Genomic DNA, 12,910 nt, shown 5'->3' with positions numbered 1-12,910 from the left:
ATATATATATACACATATATATAGTTGTAAACATTAAATACAAGTAACAGGCTTGTATTTATATATATAAATATAAATATATTAAATATATATATATAACACACACAGGCGTGTGTTTATATATATATATGTACATGCATAAGCTTATATGTGTAACTATTCTATGTATATATATAGTCATAAACAGTAAATATAACTAATAGGCTGTATATCAGTGTGTTTATATATGTACATGCATAAACTTACATGTGTAACTATACTATGTACATAAAGTTATAAACATGAAATATAACTAATAGGATGTACATGGGTGTTTATATATATATATGTACATGCATAAACTTACATGTGTGGTTATACTATGTATATATATATATATATAGTTATAAATATTTAATATATCTGATAGGGTGTATATGTGTGGGCTTAGTATATGTACATATATAAACTTATATGTGTCACTATACTATGTATATTAGTTATAAACATTCAGTATAACTAATAGACCATCTATGTGTGTGCATTTATATATGTACGTACATATAAAGTTATGTGGAAAACTATCGTATCTATAGTATTAGTTATAAACACTAAATATCTCTACATAGAATTAAACCCCACAGGATGTATGCAATGTGTATACAAGCAATGAACACCAGTGCAATATATCTGTTTCTCTATCTCCCTACCTAAAAAGAATGAAAAATCACTTCCAATGAAAAGTTAGGTTGCATTAATCCTTGTGCTGACCCCTTTACAAAGAAATCTATGTAAAAATGATAAACTGTTACTTCCAGTGGAAAGTTACATGGCATTAATCCTGGTGCTGAGCCCTTTACAAAACAAACTCTGTCTAAAACTGATGAGTTATTACTGGGAAGGGAAGGTGACCGCGTGTTAATCCCCGTGCACACCCCTTTGCAAAGAACCCTACTGGGAAGGTGAAGTAACATTAGTTAACTTCTTCCCGCCTGCTTGGGAGTCTGCCCAGACAAACCGTATCCACGTTTCAGCTCACATAGGCCACACGACACCAGCAAGGCGGGAGGGGGGGGGGGTCCCCTCTTATCACCCCCTTTTTGCAAGAGAAAAAGCCTGAGGCCCCCATCCTGAACTGGAGTCACAGAGGGGAATCCGTCAACTCTCAGGTGCTTGGGCACCAGGACACTGGATACGGGGTGAACCCCTCTGTTCCCTTTTTCCACAAATACTGGCCTGTTTTTTTCAACGTTTTTTATTTATTTTTGGGACAGAGAGAGACAGAGCATGAATGGGGGAAGGGCAGAGAGAGAGGGAGACACAGAATCGGAAACAGGCTCCAGGCTCTGAGCCATCAGCCCAGAGTCCGACGCGGGGCTCGAACTCGTGGACCGCGAGATCGTGACCTGGCTGAAGTCGGACGCTCAACCGACTGCGCCACCCAGGCGCCCCCTGGCCTGTTTTATTATTCACAGTGGCTCTGCTTTTATGACGGGGAATGAGAGCCAGACGGAGGGTCACGTCTTTTGGTCTTTTCGTGACGAGTAAAATGTCGCTCTGGAAGGATTTCTCTGTAGCAACAAACCTGAGCCAACCTGTCCCCCAGACAGCCGTCTTCCCTAGGAATGTAGGTGATCACCCCGGGATGGGGGAGAAAGTGCAGGAAGGCACTGAATTTGGGGGCTGCATTCTGGCACCAGGGAGAAAATCATCAACCTTAATTCTACAGCCGACATCCTACAGCCGGGGAGAAGGAAGCCAGTTATTTGCACACGCGGGACCGACATGAGTTGCATTGAAAAGTTCATCTTGGGGCGCCTGGGTGGCTCAGTCACTTAAGCGTCCGACTTCAGCTCAGGTTATGATCTTGCGGTTCGAGGGCTCAAGCCCTGAATCGGGCTCTGTGCTCGGAGCCTGGAGCCTGCTTCGGATTCTGTGTCTCCCTCTCTCTCTACCCATCTCTCAAAAATAAATAAGCATTAAAAATTTTTTTAAAAACCTATATTTCATCATAGAATACACATTTGCTAGGTGCAGAGAATAAGGAAACTGAATTTTCACTTCCGAGATCAGCTACACTTCCTAGCAAAAATACAAGTATCCAAAAAAAAAGAAAAAACAACAAAAACAAAAACAAATTCAAGTATCCAAACAGAAGGCGTTCCTTCTGCCTTTTTAAGTCAGAGTCAGAGGATTAATGGACTGAGCCACCCAGGCGCCCCTATGTTCTCCCTCCTTTTAATGCGCTCTGAGCTCCTGATGGCTTTGGACAGCAGGATATCTGCACGCGAGTAAAGGTGTTAGAAAAGCCGTGTAGACGATGCAAAGCCAAATAAGGAGATGAGCTCCATGCGTAGGGGCCCTGTTGTTTATTAAGAACGTAAATTGATAAGCATCACACATTTAGGATTGACTGGGGACGTGCACAGTGTGAGCCCAATGTGCTTTAGGAAAATCGAGGGGCTCCTGGGTGGCTCAGTTGGTTAAGGGTCAGACTTTGGCTCAGGTCATGATCTCAAGGGGTCCTGAGTTCGAGCCCCACGTCAGGCTCTGTGCTGACAGCTCGGAGCCTGGAGCCCGCTTCGGATTCTGTGTCTCCCTCTCTCTCTGCCCCTCCAGTCCCCACCCCGTTCTCTCTCTCTCAAAAGTAAACATTAAAAAAAATTTTTTTTTTAAATTACCAGCATCCACGTCAGGAAATAACACAGAGGGGACCCAGGACCCAGTCTCTGAGGGTCCCATGTGGCCATGGGCAGCCGGGCTGGTGGCTGGGGGCTTTGCAAACGGCCATGAGGCACAGGCATCTCTGTGTCGGGCTCCTGGTGGGCACTGTAATGCCTGTGAAATCTGTCCTTCCTGGAGCCTGTGTTTCTAGCGTGTTTCTCTCCATTACCGTGGAATATGGATTCATTTTATGGTTGTTGAGCAATTGGGTCCCTTCCCATTTGGAGGAAGTCATAAACTTTGGGTATTTGACTCCTTTTTTTTTTTTCTTTTGGTGGAGGTATGTACCATATCCACGGATGCACACGCTTTTGTGTGTATATTTGTACGTTTATACAATTGCATATACACACATGCGCGTGTACCTGCACATATAAATGCGCGTGGACACATAGGGGTGTAGACAGATAGCATGTGTGTGTGATATCACACAGCCATGCGGCCATACGGATCACATAACTCAGAAAAGTCGTGTTTTTTTTTCTGGTGCTGTTTTAACTGATTATACTGTTGAGCTAATAATAACTATTCCACTAAAACTATTGACATGCGGGTTATTGGATCCAGACTCTCTGTGTTTTCAATTTCCCTTTGGACAAAAGCTCATCTTCTGTTTGGAGGTCTGCTCACCTGTATACAGACAGTGCCCAATGCATGCGCGTGTTCCAATAAAACCTTATAGGCACAGAGATTGGAGTTTCCTGTAATCGTGATAGGTGCACGATAAGGTTTTCCTTTTGATTTTCTTCCCCCCACTCCCAACTATTAAAAAATAGAAAAACTGTTCTCCAAGGGCCGTGCAAAGAAAGGCAGCAGAAGGGGTGGGGGAGGGGAGCATAATTTGCTGACTTGATTTGTAGAGTGTTGGATTTGTGAATGAGAAGTGAATTTCCAGGACGGGTAAGGGACACACGGAAAAAATATTATAAAAGCAATATGTTTAGGCAGAATATCTCACCTGCACGCTGGCTGTGGTGGGCATTTCTATTAGGGTATCGTGTTCTTTCTCTAGTATGTTAGGGCCCCTCCCCACCGAGCTACCGAAAAGTGTAAAATGAAATGAAAGGCAATAAAACACAGTAAAAGTAAATTAAATTGAAATAAAACAAAATAAAACGACATAAAACCAAAAATGAAATAAAATGAATGACTTTTTCTTTTTTCAAAAAAGTTACCAAAAAAACAAACAAAATAAAATAAAATTATCTGCTTTTTCTTTTCTGCAAATAGTTAACAAAAATAAATAAAATCATAAAATGATAGAATAAAATAAATTAGAAAATAAACAGCTTTCTCTTTTTTTCAAAAGTCACCAGAAATAAATAAAATAAACCATTTCTTCTTTTTTTTTCATTTCTTTTTTCAAAGAAGTTATCAACAATAAACAAAGTAAAATAAACTAATTTTTCTTTTTTCAAAAAGCTTACCAAAAACAAGTAAAATAAAATAATAAAATAAAATAAACAGCTTCTTTTCTCAAAAAAGTAAACAAAAGTAAACAAAATAAATTAAATCACTTTTTCTTTTTTCAAAAACCTTACCAATAAAATAAAATAATAAAAATAATAAAATAATAATAATAATAAAATAAAATAATAAAATAATAGAACCAAATCAAATAAACGGCTTTTTCTTTCTTTCAAAAAAGTTGCCAAAAATAAATAAAATAAAATAATAAAATAAAAAACAGCTTTCTTTTCTCAAGAAAGCAAACAAAAATAAACAAAATAAAATAAATCATTTTTTCCTTTTTCAAAAAACTTACCAAATAAAATGAAATAAAATAAAATAATAAAATAATAAAACCAAATAAAATAAAACCAAATAAAACCAAATAAAATAAAATGAAATGAAATAAAGCTAACTTTTCTTTTTTCAGGTCTGACATTTCCTCTCTGTGAACACAGGACAATGAGAAGGGAGGCGGTGCTCCCTGTAAGGGAGTCGCTATCTGTGAACGCACGACCGTCTGCAGGATGGGAATGAAGGTTTAATATAAAGCTGCCAGGGCAGCATGAAAATGAGTCAAATCTGCACCAACTATGGCAGACCCAGAAATTCTCTTCTGGGAAGGACATTTCTCTACTCTTTTCCTCTAGGACGAACGAGCCGCGTGATGGGATTTGTGCAAAGAATGTAATGAGGTGAAGGATTTTTGAAAAAGCAGCTTCTGTTCAAGGCGTGCGTTTGCGGGGACACGGAAGGTGTTGGCCACGTATCTACCCAGGAAAAATACAACACGGTGCGTTTTCTGATCCTCTTGTCCCATTCTTAAGTTCTTCCTGTTTTTAATGTTTTTCTGAGACTCTTATCTAGCAAGCACACTAAGTAACAAACCCGACATAAACGTGAACTTCACATCCAATTTTCTACAGGCAACCTGTCACACTTTAGCTTGAGGAAAGGGTGAGTGGGTCAGACCAAGGCAGCGGAACGGGGCAACGGGCAAGCTTGAGCAGGGATAATAAACATGCACACGGACCTCCGTTCATGGAAAGGGCTCCTTCATCACAGCCGGATGGATTTTCACAACCTGCCTTGTCAGAAAAAATTGTTCTGAACTGAAGGCAGCTGAGGAGTTCTGGGCCCTGCCCTATCTGCCCAAAAAGCAGGGCATAAGTTGTCCCTTGGGAAGGTGACTGTTATCACTGCACGTGGCAAGAGTCTACCTAAAGAAAACTTAGCAAAAAAACTTGTAAAAAAAAGAAAAAACCTTATCAACCCTCCCCCCGTCTTCCATTAATTTCCCCCATCAATCCTAGTCACTTTCCCACAATTTGCCACCTCTCAAAGCCTAACCCCCTTTCCTTAAAATGGCATAGATGCCCCTGAATGTAGCCACTTACTTGAGTTTTTACTTCTTTTCTGCAAATGTTGGTGCCCGTAAAATATTAATAAAATTCTATGCTTTTTACCCCCTCCCTTCAAACTGTCCTCTAAGAGTTTAATTCACACCTCCCGGGAACCATATCTAAGAGGGTAGAGGAAGTATTTGATCTGAACACCAGTCAATGTTTAAATGCTGGGGATGTTGGAATTGAGACATTTACTTCCCAGAAGCTTGTCGGCAATTACTGACCATCCCTCATGTACCCCAACATTGTTCTTTGATTCATAGCAACAATACCACTAGAAGTCACCTCATTGACCCCTTTAGTCCGGCTGACCTTCAGATTTCAACCTGACCACGGCACCCTCCTCATCATGTCTCCCGGCTCTCGAACATCATTACCTCTTAGCGTAAAAGCAGGAGCAAATGCAGGATTTATAACCTTAGTCGGTTTCGGTTCATTTTCCCAACACGTTGGCATTGTTTCTATAAAAGTAACCAAACTCCTAGCCTTGCGTCTAGAGCCCCGGGAAGTGCTTCAGACCGTCCATCCTACCACTGCGCTCTGGCTGACTTTATCCCTGCGACACGGGGGTTTGTTTCTGGTCCTTAACCCTGGGGACTCAATGTCCATGCAGAAATAAAACACAGGTGGCTGCCCCCAGGCCCCCTAAAGTTTCTGAGACAGTCAGCATCCCTTTCCACACCCCACTGAGTCCGCTTTATCCCTAAAGCTACCAGATCTTCGTAAATTTAATTATATCTGGTTTTTTAAATACAACTTATTGTAAAAATTTTTTAAGTCTTTACTTATTTTTGAGAGACAGCAAGCAAACAGGGGAGGGGCAGAGAGAGAGGGAGACAGAGAATCCGAAGCAGGCTCCAGGCTCCAAGCTGTCCGCCCAGAGCCCGACGTGGGGCTGGAACCCACAGACTGTGAGATCATGACCTGAGCCGAAGTCAGAGGCTTCACCGACTGAGCCCCCCCCCAGGTGTCCCGAGCACGCAATTTATTTTGAAGTAGTTTTAGATTTGCAGAAAAGTTGCAAAGACGGACTTTCACCAGCGCTGGCCTCCTTGAGCCTAGAGGAGGAAGAGGGAAACACACACAGGGGATCCGGCCCGCGTCCTGCACCCACAGGGAGAGCGCGGATCTCATCTCCAAAAAGTCGTGGTTCCCACGTGGGTGTGACGCGTCTGGACAGAGCAGGGCAGGTGCACAGAGATGCACAGGGCGGAGGACGGGGTTGTGGCTTCCGAGGTCGGCCAAGGGTCGTGGGAGAAGCCAGTGGAATAGGTGCGGCCTCTGGCAGGTGCCTCTGGGCGCCGGCTGTGTGCCCGCTCTGTGCCCATCAGACTCTCCCCACGAGAGAGCCTCACGGCCGTGATCGCTTTGCAGGACTTTCTACTGTGGCTCAGCTAAGGCCCCGCTTGGCCCCCGACGCCTCCTTCTGCCCCGGTGTCTGCTGAGTGGCTCCCAGCTCAAAACAGTCATTAAATCAATTGTCATCCCAGGCTGGATGCCAGGGATAGTTTCCACAATAATGCTGGAAGTGGAAGAATTGCAGCTAGTGGGGGGCGCTCCGTAGTGGGGGGACCTTAGCACAGCTTGGTTCCTTTATGTTATAGAGTAACGCCCTGCTGTTTAAAAAAAAAATTAAGGTCGCTTGGAGGTGGAGGGAGGGGGAGTTGGGGCTTTGGGGTGTAGTGGGCACAGAGTTTCAGTTTTGCAAGATGAAATGTTTCTGGAAACGGATGGCACAGCAGTGTGAATAAACTTCTTACCACTGGCCCGCACACGGAAAGTGGTGCCGTATGGATTTTACCACTATGTTATTATTGTATCTTATTTTATTTTATTTTATTTTATTTTATTATTATTTTATTTTAACCTCCCTTTATTTTATTATTTTATTTTAACCTCACTTTATTTTATTGTTTTATTTTAACCTCGCTTTATTTTATTATTTTATGTTATTTTAACCTCCCTTTATTTTATTATTTTATTTTAACCTCGCTTTTTTTATTATTTTATTTTATTTTAACCTTGCTTTATTTATTATTTTAGTGTATTTTATTTTATCTTGTTTAAATTAAATTAAATTCAGTATTACTTCATTTTACGTTACTTCATTTTATTTTATTATTTTATCTTATTTTAATTTAACTTCACTTTATTTTATTATGTTACTGTATTTTATTTTATCTTGTGTAATTTAAATTTAATTTAATTTAATTAAGAATTCCTTTGTTTTATTTTATTTTACTTATTTTAGTTTATTTTATTATTTTATTTTTTAACTTTATTTTATTATTTTACTCTATTTTATTTTATCTTGTTTAAATTAAATTAAATTTAATGTAATTTAATATTCATTTTACTTTATTTTACTTTGGTTGTTTTAATTTAACTTCATTTTATTTTTTTTATTTTTTTTTTAATTTAACTTCATTTTATTTTATTATTTTATTGTATTTTATTTTATCTTGTTTACGTTAAATTAAATTTAGTATTACTTCATTTTTTTATTTGACTTCATTTTATTTCATTATTTTATTTTATTTTATTTACTTTATTGTATTTATTTACTTTATTAAATTTTAATTTAATTTGACTTCATTTTTTTATTTTATTACTTTATTTTATTTTATGTTATTTATTTTAATTTTTTTTTTCCAATGTTTATTCTTGAGAGACAGAGCGTGAGCAGGGGACGGGCAGACAGAGAGGGAGACACAGAATCTGAAGCAGGCTCCAGGCCCTGAGCTGACAGCACAGAGACTCACATGGGGCTTGAACCCATAAACCTTGAGATCATGACCTGAGCTGAAGTCAGATGCTCAACTGACTGAGCCAGCCAGGCGTCCCTATTTAATTTAATTTAACTTCATTTAATTTTATTTTACTTCATTTTTTTTTAATTTTATTTATTTTGTTCTACAGTCTTTAAAAAAAATTTTTTTTCCTTTACATTTATTTATTTTTGAGAGACAGAGTGAGACGGAGCATGAGCAGGGGAGGGTCAGAGAGAGAGGGAGACACAGAATCCGAAACAGGCTCCAGACCCTGAGCCATCAGCACAGAGCCCGATGAGGGGCTCAAACTTACAGACTTCGAGATCATGACCTGAGCCGAAGTTGGATGCTTGACCGACTGAGCCACCCAGACGCCCCTATTTTGTTCTACAGTCTTAAAAAAGTTATTTGGCCGCTTGGTTCCTTAAGTGAAAAACTAAAGCAAAAGGAAAAAAGCCTGTGTGTACAATAAAGCCCTGTTTATGTGCTGACGTGTCCAGGCGATCCTTTGCACGTTTGCACGTCTGTCCCTGAATACAAGTGCGTGTGCACGCACATGTGCCCCGAGATGCCATCACGGGGACCTTGATGGCTTCACCATGGAAAACCCGAGGAAAAAGTTGGTGGGGAACCTACTCAGGAGATATTTTCCAGGCTTATTGACTGTAGCGATCTCGTCCTGCAGCAGGTAGGCGGACGTGGGCCATACGGGAGTTCTGGAAAGTTCCATGCGTGGAAACAAACAAACAAACAGACAAAAAAGTAGGTGTTTACACATGTGCACGACCATGCCGGCTGGGATCTCTTAGTGGAGTTCAAGGCTTCGCGTGTACACGTTCGTGCCCCTCGGTGTTGGGCTTTCCAATGCTGCAGGTGTCAGCATCAGGGAAGACACAGTAGGAAACGCTCGTCGAGGAACCCTGCTTGTCCTTGTCGCTCAGACCCTGGGAAGGTGGCCAGTCTGAGAGTTCCCTAGCCACGTCCGCTCTTGGGGCCGAGAGCTAGGCAGCCAGCGGTCAGCCGGCTGCGATTTCTTCTGTAACTGTGCTTAGGAACGTCTCCCCCACCCTTACGGTGTCTCTCCTCCCTTCCTTCCTTCCCTCCCTCCCTCCTTCCTTCCTCCCTTCCTTCCTTCCATGCCTTTACTGAACACATTTCATTTGTAGACCGTTTCAAGTTTCATTAGGTCCTTGGTGTGATTCCCTTTCCAACCATGGAACCATCTGCCCCACAGCCTGGAGCGGATCTGCCCTGTGCCTGTGTTGGAGGAGAGTTGTGTGGACTGCATTTGCGAGACAGAAATTACTGTGTGCCTATGATGTGACCCTGCCACCTCCCCGCCTCCCGCAAACCATCCCGTGCACTTGGGAGGGAGGCTGCCTCCCGTGGCTGCAGCAGTGGAATCAGGGCCAGACGCAAGGGAAGGGAAGCAGCAGGGTTAGACGAGGAGGCCCAGGGGTGGGGGGTGAGGCCGGGAGGTTTGATGCTTCATCCCTGATGGAGGGTGAATTCTTCAGCTCTGAGTCAAGTGGAGGAGGAAGCCGAGGAGGGGTTCCAGGAGCCGGTAAATTAATGGGGGAGGGTCCCCTGGGAGTCTTTCAGAAAGCACCTGACCTACAATAGCTTGACTTACGATAGTTCGAGTATATGATGGTGCAGCATCGTATGTGACACCACGACCGAGAAAATGTTCCCAAACCTTTTCTCGTTTGCGTGTGCGTAGTGCAGGCAGATTGACCCCCCCCCCCCCCCCCGTATTCTTTGCCTCCGATAAAACGTCGGGAAGGCGATGCTGTGCGCGCACGGGTGGTTCGAGGTGAATCTTTGCTCCAATGCCAGGAAGTGTGATTCACTTTTGGGAAATGTTGGGTAACTGGGTAGTCACCACCTTTTAAGGAAGCCGTAGAAGCTGGAGGGAGGTTTGACCCAGCGGAATCCCTCACCTGTGCTGTCCTCGAGTGACAGAAGTCACCTTGGGTCACGGTCTAATGGAACTCCGAAATCCAGTTCGGGAACTTGGGTGACCTTTCAAGCCCCAGGCTCAGGCACAGCACGTTAAATGGCTCATGACCCACAGTGACTCACGCGTGAAGGGCCAGGAGCTTCAGACATGGGTCACTTCACGGCGGTCCTCCCCAGAACCGAGCCTCCCGGCCGTAAAGAAATAAGTCACGGTGATGCCTCCATCGCTGGCGTGACCTGATCTCCATTAACGAACAAAAGGAATGAGAAATATTCCAAGGGATTCCATAATTCCATTCTTTCCTTGAAAAAGAAAATTGCAGGCTGGGATAGGAAATATCCACATCTGCATTTACCCATCTTGCCTCAATAATGACTTGTGAATGGAAGCATTCCCAGGTCTTGGCGACAACGCCTACTGTCGGAGTTCAAGGCAAGAGTGTTTCCTGAAGCAGACAGCGGGGACCCGCAGAGGCAGGGGCATGGGATTTACACCTGCTGCAGGGGCTTTGGTGAGAGGGCAGGCCCCTTCCATGCTGTGCACCAGATGCCCTGAAGGAGGAAGGAGGAAGAAACCAGGACGTGCCCAGGGTTTTTGCGACACCAGATCTGTTGTGATGCTTTGACTGCAAGCGGCCAGAGGGCGGCTGGAAAGATGGTCCTGGAGTAAAGAGGCCACGGGCATAAACGTGGTTCCTGACGTGCAAAGAGACTGATTCAGAGAATGAAATATTCAATTAAGACACGGCTACCAGACCACGAGAAGATGTGGAGGAAACTTCAATGCAGATTCCTTAAGGGGTAGAAGCTGGTCTGAAAAGGTTTCATCTCTGTGATTCCAGCTGTAGGACATTCTGGAAAAGGCAAAACTATGCAGACAGTAGAAAGATCGGTGGTGGCCTGGGGTTGGGGAGGAGGCAGGGCTGGAGAGGAGGGGCACACGGGGTCTTTCGGGCTGTGAATCTATTGCGTATGGGACCGTAATGGTGCTTAAAGGTCACTGTACCTTTGCCCAAACCAGTAGGATGTGCACCACCGAGAATAAAGCCCCACGTAAATTAAACTCTGGGCTCTGGCTGGTCTGTCCACATTCATCACTTGTACCAAAGCACCGTCCGGGGGGGATGCCGGTCATGGGGGAGTCTGTGCATGAGCAGGGACAGGCAGGGGGTGTGTGGGAATCTCTACACCACCCCTTGGTGTCGCCGTGAACCTAAAAGTGCCCTAGAAACATCTTACAAAAAAAAAGAAAGAAAGGAAGGAAGGAAGGAAGGAAGGAAGGAAGGAAGGAAGGAATACACTATCGACACACGATGTGCGATTCGTGATCTCCAAACCCTCATGCGCCGCGAGAAGCCACAGGCCACACACTGTAGATGCCATTTATGTGAAATGCTCAGAAAAGGCACGTCCATAGAGATGCACATTGCCTGGGACCGGAGCAGGGGGCATGGGGTTAACTGTGAATAACTCTCAGGCATTTATGGGCACGATGGAAATGTCGTAAGATTGGTTAACGATGGGATCGCAGAGCTCGGTAACCTTACTAAAAATCGTGAGCTCGTACGCGTAACGTCTTGTGGGGACAATGAAGGCGGGGGCAGGACGGCCAGTGTCCCGCTGGGATTGATGAAACGATTAAGCGTCCCGTAGGAATGACGAGGTTCTGAGTGTGGACTGAACTCTGGATCTGACTTCTTATTTGCAGCTCAATTAAGGAGCTCCTCTCCAGGATAGCCTGAGCCTGGATTCAAACCGATGAAGCTGCCGGTTCAGAACTTTCAGACACGGGTTTGCAACTCAGCTTTGCACCGAGCGTGGTTTACCTGTTGGGAGCGGATTCCTCACGGGGGACCAGGTGTAAGAGTACTTACATCTCAGGGGCAAGGATGACCATTGGATGTGTGAAACGTGTTGCCAAACTCTAGCAGACTCATAAAAACCCTGCACTTACTGTGGTTAATATTATTTTTTTCTAATTGAGCACAGATACGTTCTGCCCTGGTTCTCTGTTGTCTGAGGAGCATGGTGTTTACAGATGAACTTTAAATATAAAGACATATGGATTCTTTTTAAGCACTTAATCTTTTGTTTCAACCATAGAGAATTTGCTCCAAAATTTCAAGATGGCAGTTTGATGTAGTTGAGGGAGGTGGGTTTTGGAAAGTATACAATCATGCAGACTTTCGAAACTGGTTATAAAGAGGAAGTTTGGGGAAGCAAATGGTTAAATAACTTGGTGAAGGAGTGATGATCTATTTTTGCCTCTCTCACTTTGGGGAATAAACTCTCTAAGTGGAAAAAATCGGCAATACAGTTGGAGTCCATTGAATGCCAAACAATGTATAAGCAATATCTACCTATCTACCTATCAATCTATCTATCCATCCATCATATCTATCTATCTGTCATCTATCTATCGATCTATCGATCTATTGATCTATCTATCCATCCATCACATCTATCATCTATCTATCTATCCGTCTGTCTATATAATCTTTATATATATAATCTTTATATATTTAGATATGTAAATATATATTTAGGTAAATAATATGTATTTATTTATGTAAATATATATTTTTATATTATTTATCTAAATATATATATTTAGATATA

Source organism: Herpailurus yagouaroundi, unplaced genomic scaffold (genome assembly GCF_014898765.1).
Source record: "Herpailurus yagouaroundi ecotype Mexico unplaced genomic scaffold, PumYag 248, whole genome shotgun sequence".
NCBI classification, from domain to species: Eukaryota; Metazoa; Chordata; class Mammalia; order Carnivora; family Felidae; genus Herpailurus; species Herpailurus yagouaroundi.
Note: the sequence above shows the minus strand (reverse complement) of the source record.